General features: G+C 39.9%; 1 pseudogene; it reads left to right on the top strand.

The window, feature by feature from the left end:
* Window positions 1-18141, top strand: part of LOC138143068 (ragulator complex protein LAMTOR1 pseudogene) — a 151153-nt pseudogene that overhangs the window by 85839 nt on the left and 47173 nt on the right.

Genomic DNA, 18141 nt, shown 5'->3' with positions numbered 1-18141 from the left:
TTGGGATCTTTTCCAGGAGGTGATCAGGGGATTCTTTCAACCTCTATTTTGCCCTCGGGTTCTAAAACATCAGGGCAGTTTTCCTTGAGAATTTCTTGGAGGATGATTTCTAGGTTCTTTCTTTGATCATGGCTTTCAGGTAGTCCAATCATTTTAAAATTATCTCTCCTGGATCTATTTTCGAGGTCAGTGGTTTTTCCAGTGAGATATTTCACATTGACTTCTATTCTTTCATTTATTTGGATCTGTTTAACAGCATCTTGATTTCTCATAAAGTCATTAGCTTCTATTTGTTCCAATCTAATTCTGAAGGAATGATTCTCCTCATTGAGCTTTTGAGATTCTTTTTCCATCTAGCAAATTTGGCTTTTTAAGGCATTCTTCTCCTCATTGCCTTTTTGAGCCTCTTTTGCCATTTGAGTTAGTCTATTTTTTAAGGTGTTATTTCCCTCCGTCAGTCTCTCATTTCATAATTTTCTTGCATTGTTCTCATTTCTCTTCCCAATTTTTCCTCCACTTCTCTTATCTGCTTGTTAAGGTCCTCTATGGCCTGTAACCAGCTTGTATTTTCCTTTGAAGCTTTTGGTGCAGGAGTTCTGACTTCACTGTCTTCCTCCTGTTCCATGCTTTGATCCTTTTTGTCCCCCAAAATAGGAGTCTAATGTTGGATTCTTCTGTATGCTTTGCTTCCTTTGCCTGATCATGTTGCCACTCAATTACTTGACTTTTTGGGCTTTTTGCCTTTTTAGGACTCTGCTATAAGACAGGGGAGCTTCATACCAAATGCTGGGGTTTTCTCAACTGCCAGAGGTATTAGTCGGGTGCCCTCTCTGAAGCCTCCACACATTCTGGCAAGCTGGTCGCACACCCCTGGACCTCCACCTTAGACCGCAATTCAGATCCAAGCAGGTTAAAGCAAGAGTAATTACACCTCAAACTGGTCACTTGGTCCCCCTACACTCTGCAGGTTAGGAGCTGAAGCTGCCACATGGCGGTGGCTGTGCTACAGCCCTCAGCGGCTTCTTGCCCGGGGGGCAAAAGTCGACACACTCCCAACTACTGGGTCCCAAAGTCCACACTGCACTGACCTCTCACTTTGTCCTGGAGTCCCTGCAGCCGGCAACTGGTCAGGCCTGCCCTGGGGCTAAAATTTCCTGCTTGGGAGGGCCTGGGCTTGGCTCCCAGAGTCCTGTGCTGGCCGATTCCTGCCAGCCTGCTGGGTTGTCCTCAGTGGGAGGTTACCTTCTCTGTGTCATTTTGTGGGTTCTGTAGCTCCAAAGTTTGTTCAGAGTCCCCTTTTACATGGATTGGAGGTGGTGAGAGCTGGAGCCGTGGGGAGGTCCTGTTTCTACCAATATTTAATTTTCTAACAAAAGACACTGACAAGTTACGGTCTTCCCTATTATAACTCATCTCTCAGTACTAACCATGATCTTCACAGTGGATCACCCTCCCAACAAATAGTCCTTTTGCTTTAGGTCCTCTTTAGTATGTAATTTCATAAAATGTGTCTGGGAAAAAGCATAATGGAACTGAAGCATGGATCAGTACAGAAACTTCTTAACGAGAGTAGCTAGAAAAGACAGTCAGACCTTTGTGGTACTTATAAAGAGACACATAGAGACATACAGTATAGTGTCCTCTTGTCCCCCCATCGAAATCCCCTAGGTTGCCACTGTTGATATGGTTAGTCTTATTGCATTGGGTCAAACTAACTAAAAAGTGTTACTTCATTTTGTTTAGGTTCTCTCAATTGTTACTAATACAATTTATTGTAGGCTAGTACTATTAGTTTTCAAATTAGAGCAATTCTTCAGAAATGCACGTCACCTTTAGATATGTTCAATAGATTTTGTGCTGGTTCTTTTGAAATTCATAGACATGATTCTCTGTCTTGAATTTCTGACTGAAAAAGTCTTGCCTCCATTGGATATCAGTTTTTTCTTCAAAATCACAACATCTAGCCTTCAAGCATCTCCATTTGATTTTAAAAGCAGAAGTGTATGGTAGAGCTATAGGTAGAATCATGGCCATTGACTTGGGGGATGGTCAGAATGATATGAAGCAATTTGAAGAGCTACAAGAGGAAAGCTTTAATTAACCAAATGGTCCCAGGGGGTTCATGGTTATTATTCCTGGAAAGACCATTACAGTGAAGGATGAGAAAAATGAGGAAGAGGAGGAAGAAAGATGATAATTCCCATTCCATAGCACTTTGAGGTTTGTGAAGTGCTATATGCACATTCTGTCATTTGAGTCTCACAATAATATATCTTCTTGCCCAGCCCTTTCCTTTTCATGAAGATGTAACCTGGGTCTCCAACTGGGCTTGTATCAGGTTGCCAGAGACTCTTCATTGATGGAGAAAATCCTGACAACTATGCGTACATGCAGGACAGAGTTGGTACAAGAACTTTGGAAAGGGGAGACATCCTTCAATCCTTCTTTGAGAGAGAAACACTCATGGTTCCAGGCTCTCTTTAAACAAACTCCAGGAAGGAGAAAAGGAAAGACTCTTTTGTAAATATGAGAGAAGTCAGATTTCTGATTTCTATCTTGCCTCCCTAGAGACTTTGGGGAATTTCCCTTGGGTGAGATTGGGACCTTTATCTTGATTGAGTTCTCATCTTAGTTCCATCCGAAGAGTTCATTCTAAACGAAATTAGCTAACTTCTGTTTGTTTGACTTGGATAAAAGGGTTTACTTGTTATTAACTATTTGTGAGTTTTTTTTTTGTAGCTAGCCTTTGGAGGAAAGGAGCCAAACCAGCAAGAACAAGGCAGTGATGTCAAACACACATAGAAAAGTGGGGTCACTAAACTATAAGTAAAGATTCCTGGAGGCTATATATTAGAAAACCACATATTGATATTATCCGTATTCTGTTGTATTTTTATTTGGTTATACCTATTTCCCAATTACATTTTAATTTCAGTGTTGTCTTTGCAGTTAACACCTCCTCCCCCCTTTAAAGGGACAGTGACTTGGGAAGCTAGTAGCTTTTGATCCAAATATCCAGCAATATTGAGTGGTCTACTACAAATTTATATGTACTATATAATTCTACTCTGTTATCTCCTTTCTCAGAAGAGAGCAAAGCTGCCATCCTCAGGGCCCCTTTCCCTGTTCCCTTTAAGGCAGGATTTGCAGTCTCCCTTAGAGATGGGTGGGCAAGATTCCAGAGATATCCAGCAATGTCTCCCACAAGTGACTTTGAAATATCCTATATAGACATAGGCATCTTACATTGGCATCATACACAACCTTACACAGAGGAGGAAATTCAAGCAATTGCCTGAGGTCACATTGGCACTAAGAACTAGAGCCAAGAAGTCACCCCAGATACTCTGACTCTACTACTACTACTACTACTACTACTACTACTACTACTACTACTACTACTACTACTACTACTTCATCTCCCTCATTTTCATTTCCCAGTTAGGACCATTAGTTCTTTTCACTTTGAGGTTTATCCAACATTCAAAACATCCGAGGTACAAAGGTATTTCAAGTACTATGTCGCTACCACTGTCTGAGAATCGTAAGAGCCTAAAGTTTAGTTGCATTCATAAATTTTGCTTTCAATGTTTTCTCATTTAGGGATTTGGGTTTCTGGTTACTCCCCAATTCCATGTGTTCTACATTGAGATTTAGTGAATTCATTTTTATTTCCTGGTTCCCTAGAGTTTTCTTGTCTTTAGGGTCCTTTCTCCCAGACTGCAATTCTTTATAGAGTAAGAGTTTTGAAATGCCATCCTCAGGCAGGGATACCTACCTTAAGAAGGAAATGTTCAGAGAGTGGATTCTAGTCTTATCTCCCGACTGCAAGTGGGTAAAATAATGTGTGTGTGTGTGTGTGTGTGTGTGTGTGTGTGTGATTTTGACTTTATATATAGGAAGAAAGTGAATTACCTGATAACATAGTCAGCTTTGGAATGCAGCAATACCATTATTATTTTTTTTTATTTGGGCAGTTTCTTCCTTCTAAGGAGCTGAATGTAGTCTGGCATTTCTCAGGCTTTATTATCTCAGAAACTGCAAAGTGTGGGCTTTATTTCATTAAACCTCACAATGCTCTTTTGAGCAAAGGAGATATGAATGTTATTACCCTCGTTTCATAGATGAGCACTCAAGGCAGGTAAAATGACATTCCCCAAGGCACACAGGAAGGCAGAGCTGGGGTCAGAATTAGAACCCAGATGACACAGAGGAAAGCAGAGGAGAGAGGGGATGGGAAGAGAAGAAAAGAGGAAGGGCAGCAGGGCAAATGGGGAGGTCGATCAGAAAGAGGCTTGTTAACGCCAGTAGGAGTTTTCAACTCTGTCCTTGAGGCTCCGTTACCTAGCCCCGGATGGGAAGGCCTCGAGTCAAATATACCCAAAATATCTCCTATTCTACTTGCCTCCTAATTCTGCAATTGCTACCTGGGAGATATTCTGTACCTATATTCCTTCTGTTTTCTTTTACTTCTATGAAACCAGTCTCTAAAGAGCTAAAGCTCCATATTTTAAATAAATGTAAAATATATAAAGAAAGATAACTGGTTTTCTGGGGGAGTGGGGTTGTTGGGGGGGGGGAGGAGATTGCTTCATTAAAAAAATTCTCCCTTAAATGAACCAAGCTGCTTCACAAAGATTCTTAGAGAGGATGGAAGGAAATAACACTTAATCCAAATTTGCCTTCGGCTATATGAACAACTAAGGGGTTCATTCAATTTTGCTAAAACCCAGTGTCAATTTTAAAAAGTCAGCTTTCTTGTCAGGTTGGGTACTAAGATCTCACTGCTTAGCTCCCAATCTAGTGTAGTGCACAAAAATGAAATCACTTTGAGATCTCTGAAGTTATTATAATGTACCACACACATTATTAGTGGTGCCACATGGCGTTGTGGCCATATGGGAAAGGAGAGCAGGGCAAGGCAGTGGGAGTGCTTTATGGCCAATGAATTTGGACATCCTGCACAGCGCAGAAATAATCTGAGTCTGTTCCTGTAAAAATGGAAAGGACATAGCACTGAGAAGTAAACTCTTACTTATCTTTTCTAATTACTGGTAAGTGATGGATTTGCTAATGTCAAAAGATATGACCTTAAAGAAATTTCCTCAGGCCTTAAATAGATCACTAGGTAAATCAATTATTTCATTAGTGAAGGTATTTTCACCACTGACATGGCTCCCAATCCCTCCCTGTCTCTCCATTTTGTGTCATTCTCCATGTCTCTTAGTAAATCTCCCGTGCACATAAATACATCTTCCATGTATGACACCAGCTATCCCCCTCACCCCCTAATGTCTGATGTGTTCTCCCTCCTTCCCACAAAACTCAGGTCAAATCTGACCTTCTGAAGGAGGCCTTTCTTGGTTCTCCCCCACCTCCACCCCCCACCCTCCATCCCTTCCCCAGGACTTCCTTTCTAAGATTACCATCCATCTACTCTGCATATAACTTGTTTGTACATGGCTGTGTGCCTGTTCTCTCTCCCATTAGATCCTGAACTCCTTGAAGGAAGGAACTGTTTTCACCTTTCTTTGAATACTCAGCAACTTAACATAGTACCTGGCACTTAATAAGGGCTTATAATAAATGCTTGTTGACTTGACTAATAAATGCTTGTTGACTGACAGCACATTCATCAGGCAGAAGTTGCAAAGCTAAGGTATCAGATACTCTAGGGCATGGTTTCTGCAGGTCCAATTCAGAGGATATGCAGAGACAGCTGAGAGCAGCATGTCAGGAAGAAGGCTAGAGTGAAAAAAGTACATTGATTGTGGAATCTCTAAACAAGTTGTGCTGCATGAATAGAATCTCCTGCACTAAAAGAAAATTATTTCAATGAATACAAAGAAGAATGAGAAATCTCAAGTGAGCTCTACAGAGTGAAGCAAGTAGAATAAGTAAGATAGTCGTAAATAAGCATTTATTAAGCACCTGCTGTGTGTTAAGCCCTTTGCAAATATCTAATTTTCTCCTCACAACAACACTGGGAGGTAGGTGCTATTAGGATCTGAATTTTACAATTGAGGAAAGTGAGGCAGACAGGTTAAGTGACTCACCCAAGGCCCCACAGCTAGTAAGTATCAGACACTAGATTTGAATTCAGGTCTTCCTGATTCCATGCCCAGTGCTCAATTCACTCTGGTACCACCTGTCTCTACATGATCATTGAGTAACATAATGTAGGAAAAAAAGAATATTGCTTCTGAGAACACATTAGATATGCCCTAGTTATAGTAATCTTGGTACAATGGCCCGATATGAGATCTAGGTTGATTTTCTCCAAGCTACAGGCAGATTGTTCTCTCCCTACACACACCCCACTCCTGCTGCTGCTATCTAGAGGCAACTGCTGGCCATATAATAGCAGCTCAGCCTTCTCTTCTCCCCACCCCCACCCCATATGAAACAGAATTTAAAAAGAGAAATATATATGCAAACATGAATCTCTGTAATGTGCAGCTTCCTTTTAAATAAAATATATTAGAACTTCAACAATTACAAAATTAAAAGCTTTCCTTTTTGTGTTGCCTTCTGAATTTCCTTCAATTTTCACTTGTGCAGCAAAAAAGCTTCACTGACCTTTTCTTTCTTCTCACTCTCTCTCTTACTCAGTAGTTTTTACACACACACACACACACACACACACACACACACACACACACACACACACACACACTGGAAAAAAAGAAAGAAAAACCCCTTGTAATAAATAAACATAGTCAAGCAAAACAAATCCATACATTTGTTAAGTCTCAAAATGTATGTCTCATTCTTTACCCTAAGTCTGTCACCTTTCTGTCACCTTTCATCATCATTGGTCCCCTTGGAATTGTGCTTAGTTATTTAAATAGAATTTCTCTTTTTATAATTCCCTTCTGGTTTGTGTTAAAGTCATATGGAAATGGTGGTGATTTGCGGGTTTTTGTTTTATATATTGCCATTTGTAGATATTAATCACCTCTTTTACTGTCTGATGATTCTCTGGGGTTTTCTAAGTAAACCATCATGGCATCTTTAAATAGAGATAATTTGATCTCCACCTAACTTATCTTTATGCCTTTAATTTCTTTCTCATGTCAGTGGAGTAAGGAGATATTCTTGACTTACTCTATATCATTATTGTGAAATTCCTAGTATTTTCCTATTTCAAGGAATTCTATCCTTTGGTTTAAGATATATACTTTTATTATATTAAAATGGATATTCTGTGCCTAGTTTTTATAAATGTGAATGCTATATCTCCTCAAATAATTGTGTCATCATAATTACTCATTATATTTTCTCATTATGTAAAACAGGAAGGAAGAGCAAACACCAGATGCCAGAGCCAAGGTTCACAAAGATCTTGGCAGGGTGTGGCATTGGGCTGAATCTAATAGAATAAAATTTTAATAGGGATAAATGTAATATCTTACATTTGTGTTAAAGAAATCAGTTTTATAAGTAGAGGATCAGTGATATATGGTTAGAAAGCAGTTTGTTTGAATAAGATTTGGAGGTTATACTGGTTGTTTGTTTTTTGGGCTTTTTTGTTTTTGTTTTGCTTTTTGGAGGGGGGAAGGCAGGGCAGTTGGGGTTAAGTGACTTGTCCAAGGTCACACGACTAGTAAGTGTTAAGTGTCTGAGACCAGATTTGAACTCAGGTTCTCCTGACTCCAGGGCTGGTGCTCTATTCACTGTGCCACCTAGCCACCCCTTGGGTTATACTTTCTTTACAAACATCATTTCCAGGGACAAGCTGGTGGTAACTGTTCTGTACTCTGCCCTAGTCAAACTAAATCTGGAATATTGGATTTACCTCAGGGAACATCAGTTTAAGAAGGACATCAATAAACTGGAAAGTAGTTATGCTATATGAGAAGAGATTGGAGTAACTGGGGATGTTTAGTCTAGAGAAAACAAACCTTTGGGAATTTGCATCCCCCATCCCCATGAGTTTCTGGTGCTCTCTTCTCATCCATTCTGTATGTATGTGTGTGTGTGTATATGTGTGTGCGTGTGTATATATATATATGTATATATATATATATAATGTACCTTATGGATTACATTTATATTTCCTTGAGCATGTCACTTCACTTTCTTGAGTCTTAGTTTTTTCAAATGTAAAGTGGGAAGAATGAGAGCTACTAGACCTACTTCTTAGGCTCATCATGAGATTTAAATGAGTCCTTTGCAAACCTTAAAACATCAAATAGCTACAATTTTTTCTTTTTCTATCTAGAGAACAAGACTAGAAAGAGTCACAATTTACCTGGCTCAAAAACCAGAGAAGCAGGACAGTACTTTCCTATCTAGGCAAGACAAGATTCCTGGGGTTTTGGCACTGAATTAAATTAGGAGTACATTAATTGAAAGACAATATCCTTTTTTTTTTCTTAACTTGAACACAGTGTTTAATATGAATATAGAAACAATATGTACTAGATTTGGGGGATAGCCTTTATTTCAAGAAAAGAAAACCTACTTTCTGACTGAGACTTTGCAAAAAGAAATTTATGGTTGGGCATCTAGCCCAATCCAATGGCCATGATGAACCTATTATTTCGTTCCCTGGGGTAGTTCCTCAGTAATAAGATATTGTTTCTCAGTAGGAGACAGGGCTTTTTCAGGGCCATTTCACCTGTCCTTGGGCTGACCTCCAACCTATTGGGGCCCACACCAAATATCCCTTCTATTTTTTTAGTATAGCCTCTGGGAAGAATCCCTTTATATATTATAGTCATATGGCTCCCATCTCTTTTTTAAAGTACCCTGTAGCTCTGTCTCACCATAGCAACCCATTTACCAAATCTAATCATTCCCCCCACCATGTTCTAGGAGAACAATGGGTAGGAATTCAACAGGCTGTCTTTCACAGATAGAAAGAAAACCTCAGGGACTCTGAGTTGATGACACCTGTTCTCTTTATTGTCTTTTATTTTAGGGATGTAAGGTAGAGGGATGGCCATGGCACCCATTGACCCTAGAACTATGGTGATGTAGGATGTTCTTGACTTCAGTTGTTATTCCCTGAGGAACCATCCTGTCACGCCTGGTCCTGGTGTTCAAAGGAAGCTCAATGTTCCTTCTCCATGGGTACTGTCAGAAAGTGGAAATAGGTGGAATCTGGGGAGAGTTCTCGTAGTGTAGATGGAATTGGCTCTAGTAAAGGCTCGTTCATACAGATCTTTCTGCTTTCTGTCCCCAGGGGACAGATTTGGGGCTGTCCTATGGCTGGTCTGGGACACCACCATTCTTTGGCATGTTTCATGAGTTGAAAGAGTATCCTGGCATGGGACCCCTGAAAGATCATCAACCAAAATGCATCCAGGCAATGAAGGAGCAAGATGGAGGAAAGCTGCTGCACAAGGGCATCTAAGATGGTCTCTGAGATAGTGGTGTTTTCTAAGTAGAAGATGGCAAAGCTACAATAAGCCCACTGTATCCAGTTGAATACGGCCATGCTTTGTTCATCTTTCAGCCATGTCACTAATTGCCGGGTTCTGTTGTAGATCGAATGGGTCAAAGCACAAAGGAAATATGAGGCGTGAGCTGTCAGTACATTCCATTTCTTCCCGAGAGTCCAGTTAATGGGGAACAGTGCTATTGTACAGAGCTCCCGGGCTAGGATTAAAGTCAGCTTCTTGCCTGATGGTAGACTGCATAGGATATATAAGCCAACAATAAAGATGTCGAGAGAGTGGGAAGCCAGCTCTGCCATGGCTGTAGTGAGGCCCAGCCATGGGACATAGATTATCATCCAGAGAGTCTGGAACAAGTAGTAAATCATGTCCATTAAAAAATGAGACAGTTACCAGTAGCTGGAGTGTAGATTCCATGGGACATTACCTCCTTGACTGCTGTAGGAGTAGCTGAGGCCTTATCTTGTGGACTGCTTTGCCCAAGCTTGGTCTTCTGTAGGAAGAATTCTGGGCTCAGTCCACCAGCTCATGCCCTTTCATAAAACTGACCGCAATAAACTGTTCCTAACATAATATAAATTGTTTCCTAGCAACCACTGACTTCACCAGAAATCCTAAATACAACAACATTCTGAAGGTAGATACATTATTACCTCAGGAGGTAAGCTTCATGTTTGAAAAATGCTGAAAAACTTTCAGTCCCTTAGTGTTGATTATGTATACCTCTCTTCCAGTTACTACCTAAGTGACCTCAGTCAAGTCCCTTTTCCTCACTGGGCCTCAGTTTCTCTCTTTGTAACATAAAGAGAGTTATACTCAATGATCTTTAAAGTCCCTTCCAGCTCTAAAATTTATGATTCGGTATCAAAATAGTTCACTAATTTCATCCCTAAACTTGCCCTTTCTTCAAATTTCTTTATTTCTGTCTTTGGTACCACCATTCACCCAAACTCCACTGTTTATAAACTTGAGAGTATTCGACTCTCTTCATGCTTCTCACATCCACCCAACTAGCCCAGTTTGTTTATTCCAGCTTCACAACATCTCTCCCATTCTTTCCTTTCTACTCCTACTTTCCTTATCTTGATAGTGAACTAGTATGAAGAAGGTAAGAAAGCCCTTGTTGAGTTCCATATCACCAGACTCAGTTCCATATCACTCAGACTCACTGAAAGAGGGGGCAGGTGTGATTGTGGAACCATTTTAAAGATATTAAGAAAGATCATGTAACATGAGGAAAGTACCACAAGAATGGAGGAGGGTACCTGGGGTCCCAGTTTTCAAAAAGGGAAGGAGGGCTGGGGGAAGTAGCTCATACTAGGAGTAGCTACTGGGTCTCTTGAGCTCAGGAGTTCTGAGCTGCAGTATTGTTAGAGCCTGAGTCTAACACCAATACAAAGGAATAGAAATAATGCTTTGCAAGGTCACTTGGGCAGCTAGGTGGTGCAGTGGATAGAGCACTGGGCCTGATGTCAAGAAGACTTGAGTTCAAATAAGTCCTCAGATACTGCTTAGCTGTGTGACCCTGGGCAACTCACTTAACCTCTATTTGTCTCAATTTCCTCATCTGTAAAATGGGTCTAATCATAGCACCTACCTCCCAGGGTTGTTGTGAGGATCTAATAAAATAATGCTCATCTTAAAGCACTTAGTACAGTGCCTAGCACTATAAACATGTTAGCTAAAGAAAAAAAAAAACTACAGATGACTTAGAGCTGGGAAGGTAGCATTCAGAATCCAAAAAGGTCTTATCAGGTAAGAACAATGGAACAAAATCATTAAGATAAAATTTGATAGGGGCCATAATAATATTCTACATGTGACTCAAAAGTCAGCTGTACAAATATCGTATGAAGGAGGTATGGTACAAAGCAGAATGCTATTTTCAGCCACGTTAAGAGACAATAACATTACAGGCCAAAACAAGAGAGAAGAGAGCTCCTCTGTTCCCGCTCTGCTCAGACCATGTTCTGAATGTCCTTTTCAGTTTGGCCTGCCACATTTTAGGAAGGAAGCCAACAGGTTGAAGAGTAGCCCAAGCGAGGCTGAGTCAGGGTAGTGAAAGGTCTCAAGTTCGTTTCATACAATGATTGAAGGAGTCAGGCACATTTAGCTTGTAGAAGAGAAGACTTAAGGGATAAGATAGCTGTCATTAAATTTCTGATGGGCTTAGACTTGTTCTATTTCACCCCAGAGGAGCAATGGGTACAAGGTGAAGATCAGCTTGTTTAGGCTGAAAGGAAAAAACTTATTAACAGTTAGACCTGTTAGAAAGTAGAATGGGACCCTACATAAGAGTGAATACCCAGCTCCTACACAACCCCCATCCCCACCCCACGTATCCCTAACAAACTCCTTCAATTAGTTCCATTGCATTATAGATTCAAGTGTCTGTATTATTCACAGGTATCTACTCCTAGGTCTATGGACTTAATTTTGCATAATGGATACATCCAGAAACCTACCACTGAAATTAATAGCAGAGTCAATGCTCACCACCTCTGCATCCGTGGGACCCCTTTTCCCCCAAACCGAATAACCCCCAGTATGCCAGTGCATGCAGAATAATGCTCTGTGCTAATATCTTGTTGCACAGAAGTACCCCCAGTAATATTATAATGTGGCGGCTCTTTAAGCTTTTTTTAATTTTTTAGCAGGGGGTGGGTGGTAGGGACCGAATTCATTCTTTTAATTTTCATTAAGTACCACTAGGACCCGTATCACTGACTCAGAAATGATTTTGTGAGTTTGAATTCGTGATGATTTTGGTTTATCCCAAGGCTTTGGGGATTATGTACAGAGAGATGTGTTAAGGGGCAGAGACTGCCTCCTTGAAGGCAAAGACTGTTTTACATGGTTTTTTTTTATCACCAGTGTTTAGCATTGTCTCTGCTATGCAGCAAGTCTTTAATGCTTTTTTTCATTAATTTCATTTATTGGGGTGGCTTAATGATATAATGATGATAAGGAAACAACAAAGTACTATATGAATAGGAGTTGTTTTGTGATCTCTGCTCGTGCTCATGGAGAAAATAACCTGTGCTCTTACTAATAACATGTGGATACTTGGGATAGTATCTCTTTGTCTTTATCTTCCTTTCTGTCTCTTTCTATCCCTCAAGACACAAAAGTATATGGAAAATACCTTTGATAATGCATCTGAATACATTTTAAAATTTCCTTTTTCTATTCATTCCTACTTATCAAACCAATAGCAGGTGACTACCATATACAGAATAGCAAGCCTGTGGATAGCATTCTATGGGGTCCTTGGGTTGGGAATAATAAAGCCTGGGATGGGGGTGGCTAGGTGGTGCAGTGAATAGAGTACCGGCCCTCGAGTCAGGACTTGAGTTCAAATCTGGCCTCAGATACTTAACACAAAATTAGCCATGTGACCTTGGGCAAGTCACTTAACCCCAATTTCCCTATCTTCCCCTCTCCAAAAAAAATTAAAGCCTGGGATGTGTGCTTTTGTTAATTCATCACTCCCCAATATAGTGAAGTCATATAGCTATTGAACTGATATCAGATAAATTTCCTAATAAGCTTTCTCAATGGTAACTGGGTAGAATGAAATCATCAATTAGTAGCAGAATGTTTGTCTTCTCATCTCTTAATTCCTCCAGTTTTCCTTATGCCTTAACACTAACATTAGGAATAATAATAATAGTGATATTTCCATGACTTTTTAAGGTTTGCACCATGTTGGCTGTACATTCATTGTCAGCTTCCCAGCAGCCCTGTGAGAGAGAGAAATGAGACGCATCTTTATCCCCACTTTACAGATGAGAAACCAGCTCATAGCTGCAGTGCTTTACCACATAACAAGTAGTTGTGTGAAGCAGGATTCAAACCCAGGACTTCTGTATCTAGCACGCTATCTACTGTGCCATGTTGAGTCTCCCATACACTATAGCTGCTAGAGATACAAACCTTATGTGAACACTGTTCCATTCAACAAACATTTATTTGGCATCTGCTGTATGTGAGGCTAGCAATGAGATACAAAGATATGATTGAGACTCAGCTCTGGAAAAGCTAATGTGTGTGTGTGTGTGTGTGTGTGTGTGTGTGTGTGTGTTGGGGCATTGTTGGGGGGAGTTAACATACTCAGATATCCACTATACAAAGGAGAATGTGATAAGTGCAATGACTTAAACAATATCAAATCATATGAGCAATATCCCTTCCATTTTGGAATTCTAGTAGCATTAGGAATAAGTAGGAAACACAGCCAAGAAATATATTAAAAGAAACTGACATACAAACAAATATTAAGCCTTATTAAATGACTGATTTCTTCTGAATTATGCATGCTGGCTATGTTTAGATATACTCAACTGCCTTTGGATAATTGGATTCCAGCTCTCATATACAACTTCTTTTCTCATGATCTAATAAGAGGGGAAAAGTTTTGGTAGCTACAGGAATGTAGGTTAACCATATTTTATCTTCAAAATCTTGTTGAAATTCTCAATAAAGTCTCATCAATGTTTTATTTCAAAATTGATCTTATTATTTTTGGTGCCTTCCAGAATCCTGCTCAGAATAAGAAAAATGATATCTTTCTTTGTCCTTCCAAAATAAAACTGCATTGGAATAATTTGTTTTCATCATACTGATTTTAGGGAACGGGGTTTACATTTCCATCTTCTATTTGACAGACAATGGAGAGACACTTGATATGATAGTAAGTGGATGGACAGTCCAGGTCATGAACCAGTGTTCATTAAGTATTAGAAGACCTCCCCTTCTTTGGTTGTGTCTTCTATGAAACATTTTGGGAAAATATGACCAAGATATGCATAAAATGTGAAGGCATGATGGAGGCCTGGCAATTTGCATGGGTGGAGAGAGTGTTCACTCCAGTGATATTGTGTGACCCATTTAGATTGGTGGAGCTATACAAATTATGAGTTGATTATTTATGCTTCCTTATGCTCAACATTATGATCAAATTTAACTTACTACCTAAGAAATGGGGTGCTCTGTTTAAATGGACATTCTACTTAATTGAGCTTCAGGTCTTTAAGCACTGAAGCCCTTTCAGTTTCAGCTGTTATTATTAGAATTCAAAGATATCTGAAGGATCTATGATTTCATCATTGTGATGGGAACTCCCTCAACTCAGCAGATCCCAACCTGCCTCTGACTTAGTAGGTGAGCCTGGGGAAGTTGCCTAAAGCCCAGTGACTTGCCCAGGTTTGTACAACTATTAAGTGTCGATGTCTGAATTTGAACCCAGATTTTCTTCACTCTAATCCCCGCATTCCATCCACTATGTTATCATGTTTTTCTTTATTAGAAATCTTTCTAAAATGTATCGATGGGAAATCTGGCAAAACGGATGAGCTAAGTAGTCATATCTAAGCCTATCTCCCTATTTTAAAAACTCAAAACAGAAAAAAATTTGCATGAAATTAAACAACAGCATCAAAAGAGGAAAAAGGAAAGAGATCCTCAAAGGAAAACCACACAGAAAAGCAAATAGATCATAGATCTAGGGTTACAATGTGCCTGAGCATTCATCTAGTTCAATTCTCTCCTTTTTACATCTAGGAACAATAACTCTAAATGGGTTAGACCACCACCCACCTCCCTCATTTCCACTAAGGGGCCCACCTGTTCTGTAGCCATGCACACAGCAGGCCTTGGTCCAAGTCTGCTGGGGTCTCCAACATTCTTTTCAAGAGATCATCCCAGTCAGACACAGCCAATAATAATAATACTGCTTGCTAAGTCACAAATGTCATCAATTCAAAGCAAACTTAATGAAAGAACCTTAAGTTTCGCCAAAGAACATGAGACCAATTGGAAGCTCACCAGGCATTGCATTGCACTCAAGGATCCATTCTAATTTTCATAAAATTCCTCACAAGGGGTGTTAGAAGAATTAGTGTTATGGACTTATTCCAAGCCCCAGAATCCAAAGCACAAATAACTGGGGAAAGGATTCTAGATCTGATGTGAACTTCTGGGACAACTAGAAAGCAGTTTGGCAGAAACTAGGTTTAGTACAGCATATTATACCATTTATCACAATATATTCTAAATGGATGCATCACTAGAAGATAAAAGGTCTCATCCTAAAACTTAGTAAAAGGAAGGAAAATGGGTACTCTTCACAACTGTGGCTGAGTGGAGAATTCTTAGCCAACCAATGGGTAGAGGTGATTGGTAGGAGTGGGTATGAGGGAAAAGGTCTGGGCTTGTGATTTCATCAGGTTGGGTCAACTCTTGTTGAGGAAAATCGCTGCACCAGTGTAGAAACTATTCAGCAATTCAAAGTGGTTGATTAGAATCCTCGTGTAATTCCAAATTCTCTGAGTCAGTTAGTCCTTGATTTGCCCAGGGGCCTACACAGCCAATGTGTTTCAGAGGTAGGATTTTAACCCAGCTCTTGCTGAGTCTAAGGCCAGCCCTCTAGCCACTATATAATAATGCCTTTGAGCTGGACATTAAAACCAAAATATACAATTTTGATTACATAAGATTTTAAAAGGTTCTGTGCAAAATCAGTGCAGAAAGTGAAGAAAAATTGTTAAATGGGAAAGAAACTTTGCCTTAAATATGGAAGTCTGATTTCCAAAATATATAAAGAGTCAACATAAGTATATAAGGTCAAGAGCCATACCCCCAGGAGATAAGTGGTTAAAGGATAGAAACAGCTTTCAAAATAAAAATTTTTTTAAAAAGAATTGCAAACCATCAGTGACCATATGAAAACATGCTCTAAATTACCAATAATAAAAGAAACTCAAATTAAAACCACTCTTCAGTTTTACCTTAAAACACAAATTGACAAAAATAACAAAACCTGTTGATATTTTGTGCGGAGATGACAGACAGGGAGGTTAACCTTCTAATACCCTGTGAGGTCTCTGAAGGTAGGGACTGGGTTTTATTTCCTTTGTACCCCCCACCCAAGCTTCTAGCATGATCTCCTGGCCAAAACAGGCACTTTATCAATATTGTCAAAAGTCGGGCTTAGTTTGGCTATGGAGGTTCTGGCCATGGCCATGCATAATGTCAGGCTGAATGTGTCTTTGCACTGCAAGCAGATAATTCTGCTTGATTTCAAATGTAGCAGAACTAACTAGCAGTTCCTTCTCTCATATGCTTTGGAAGCACCCTTTGCCAGACTAGAACAAGTTGACTCTCACAGTTAAGGTAGAGGTATTGGCCTTCATGGAAAATGGGAATTGTGGGTCTGAGTAATGCAGGGTTTCTTTGGAGGACACAGGAAGGGAGAAGGTGAATTCCTGTCTCAGAAGGTCAGAGACCTTCAGGGTCTTTAGTGATGAAGCAAGGGAAGATGGGTTTTGTGTAGTCACTAACTAAAGGGCTCAAGTGAAAAAGTATGGGAATTAAGTGGCAATTCAGGTAAATCTTAAGAAATACTGGGTATCTTTAGGGGAAGGAAGGAGTGTTCTGGTCCAGAGCTGCACTGACCTCATTCTAGTTCATCTGAATGTCTTGTGAGTAATAGATGAAGTAAGGAAGGAAAGAATGAAGAGAGAAGGAGGAGGAGGAGGAGGACGGGGAGGAGGAAGAGGAGGAGTTGGTGGCAGTTGGTGGTGGAGGTGACGTGGTGGATAGGCCTCATCTTCACCATGATTTCTCTACTTAGCATTATGAAAGGAACTTTTAGTGACTCATGTTTAAGTGTTTATTTTTAAGTATTTTAAGAACTTTCATGTAGAAGAGGGCTTAGGCCTGTTTTGTTTGGCCCTTTAGAGAAGAATAAGGAACAATGGAAGGAAGTTGCAAAGAAATAAATTAGGTTTAATGTCAGGAAATACTTTCTAACAATTAGAGCTGTCTCAAAGTGGAATGGGCTGTCTTGGAAGGTAAAGAGTTCCTTATCATTGTTCAAGTTATTCTCATCAGGTGTTTAGGAAAAGACTGGATGACTACTAATGAAGAATATTGTAAAGGAGATTCTTGTCCAGGTATGGGCTAGATGCAGTGATTTCTGAGGTCTCTGTCACCCCTGTCACCTAGGACATTCTATGATTGTGGAGATGCTTTGAGAAGATAGTCCTAGTGACAATGTTTTGGTCCAACCATTCAAGCAAACAGTTCAAAATAATCTCAGAAAAGTGATCAGTTTGTTCCTTTTAACCCTTTGATCCCATCACTGGGCTTATCAGTTTAAATGTTTCTAACTAGAAGGGACTACACTGTCATCTATTCCAACCCTCTCATTATACAGCGGGAGGTTAGGGCAGGGAAAGGGATAACTTTCAGAAAGTCACACAGGTAACAAATGAGATGCTAGATTAAAACCCAGGTCATCCGAGTCCAAATCCAACTCCCTTTCCACTGTGCCACCCCAAAGAGGTTAAAAACACGGGTAACCTTGTCGGTAACAGTGGTCCCATACAACATTTTTTAGGTTAAAAATCACTGGAAATCAAGTGGATAGGTGGGGGAATAGCTGAACAAATTGTGACACGTGAAGGTAATTAGGTATTTGGGGAAAATGAGACGTAGTCATTGGTAAAGATTTAGAGAAACATGGGATGATGGGTAAGAATTGGTGTGAATGAAATAAGCAGAAGTGGGAGATCAATATACTCAATGACTGTGGTAATGTGAATTAAAAGAACAAAGTTTGAAACCAAATTCCACACTATTTTTTTAAAAAAGTACCCTGTTTCCCCAATAATAAGCCCTCCCCCGAAAATAAGCCCTATTGAGATTGCTACTGTAGTGAAGGTGATCCCCTGCG

The sequence above is a fragment of the Petaurus breviceps genome, unplaced genomic scaffold (genome assembly GCF_028583685.1).
Source record: "Petaurus breviceps papuanus isolate PSGF00001 unplaced genomic scaffold, PetGlider_PUasm1.0 90626, whole genome shotgun sequence".
NCBI lineage: Eukaryota > Metazoa > Chordata > Mammalia > Diprotodontia > Petauridae > Petaurus > Petaurus breviceps.
Note: the sequence above shows the minus strand (reverse complement) of the source record. Positions and strands in the feature narration are given on the sequence as shown.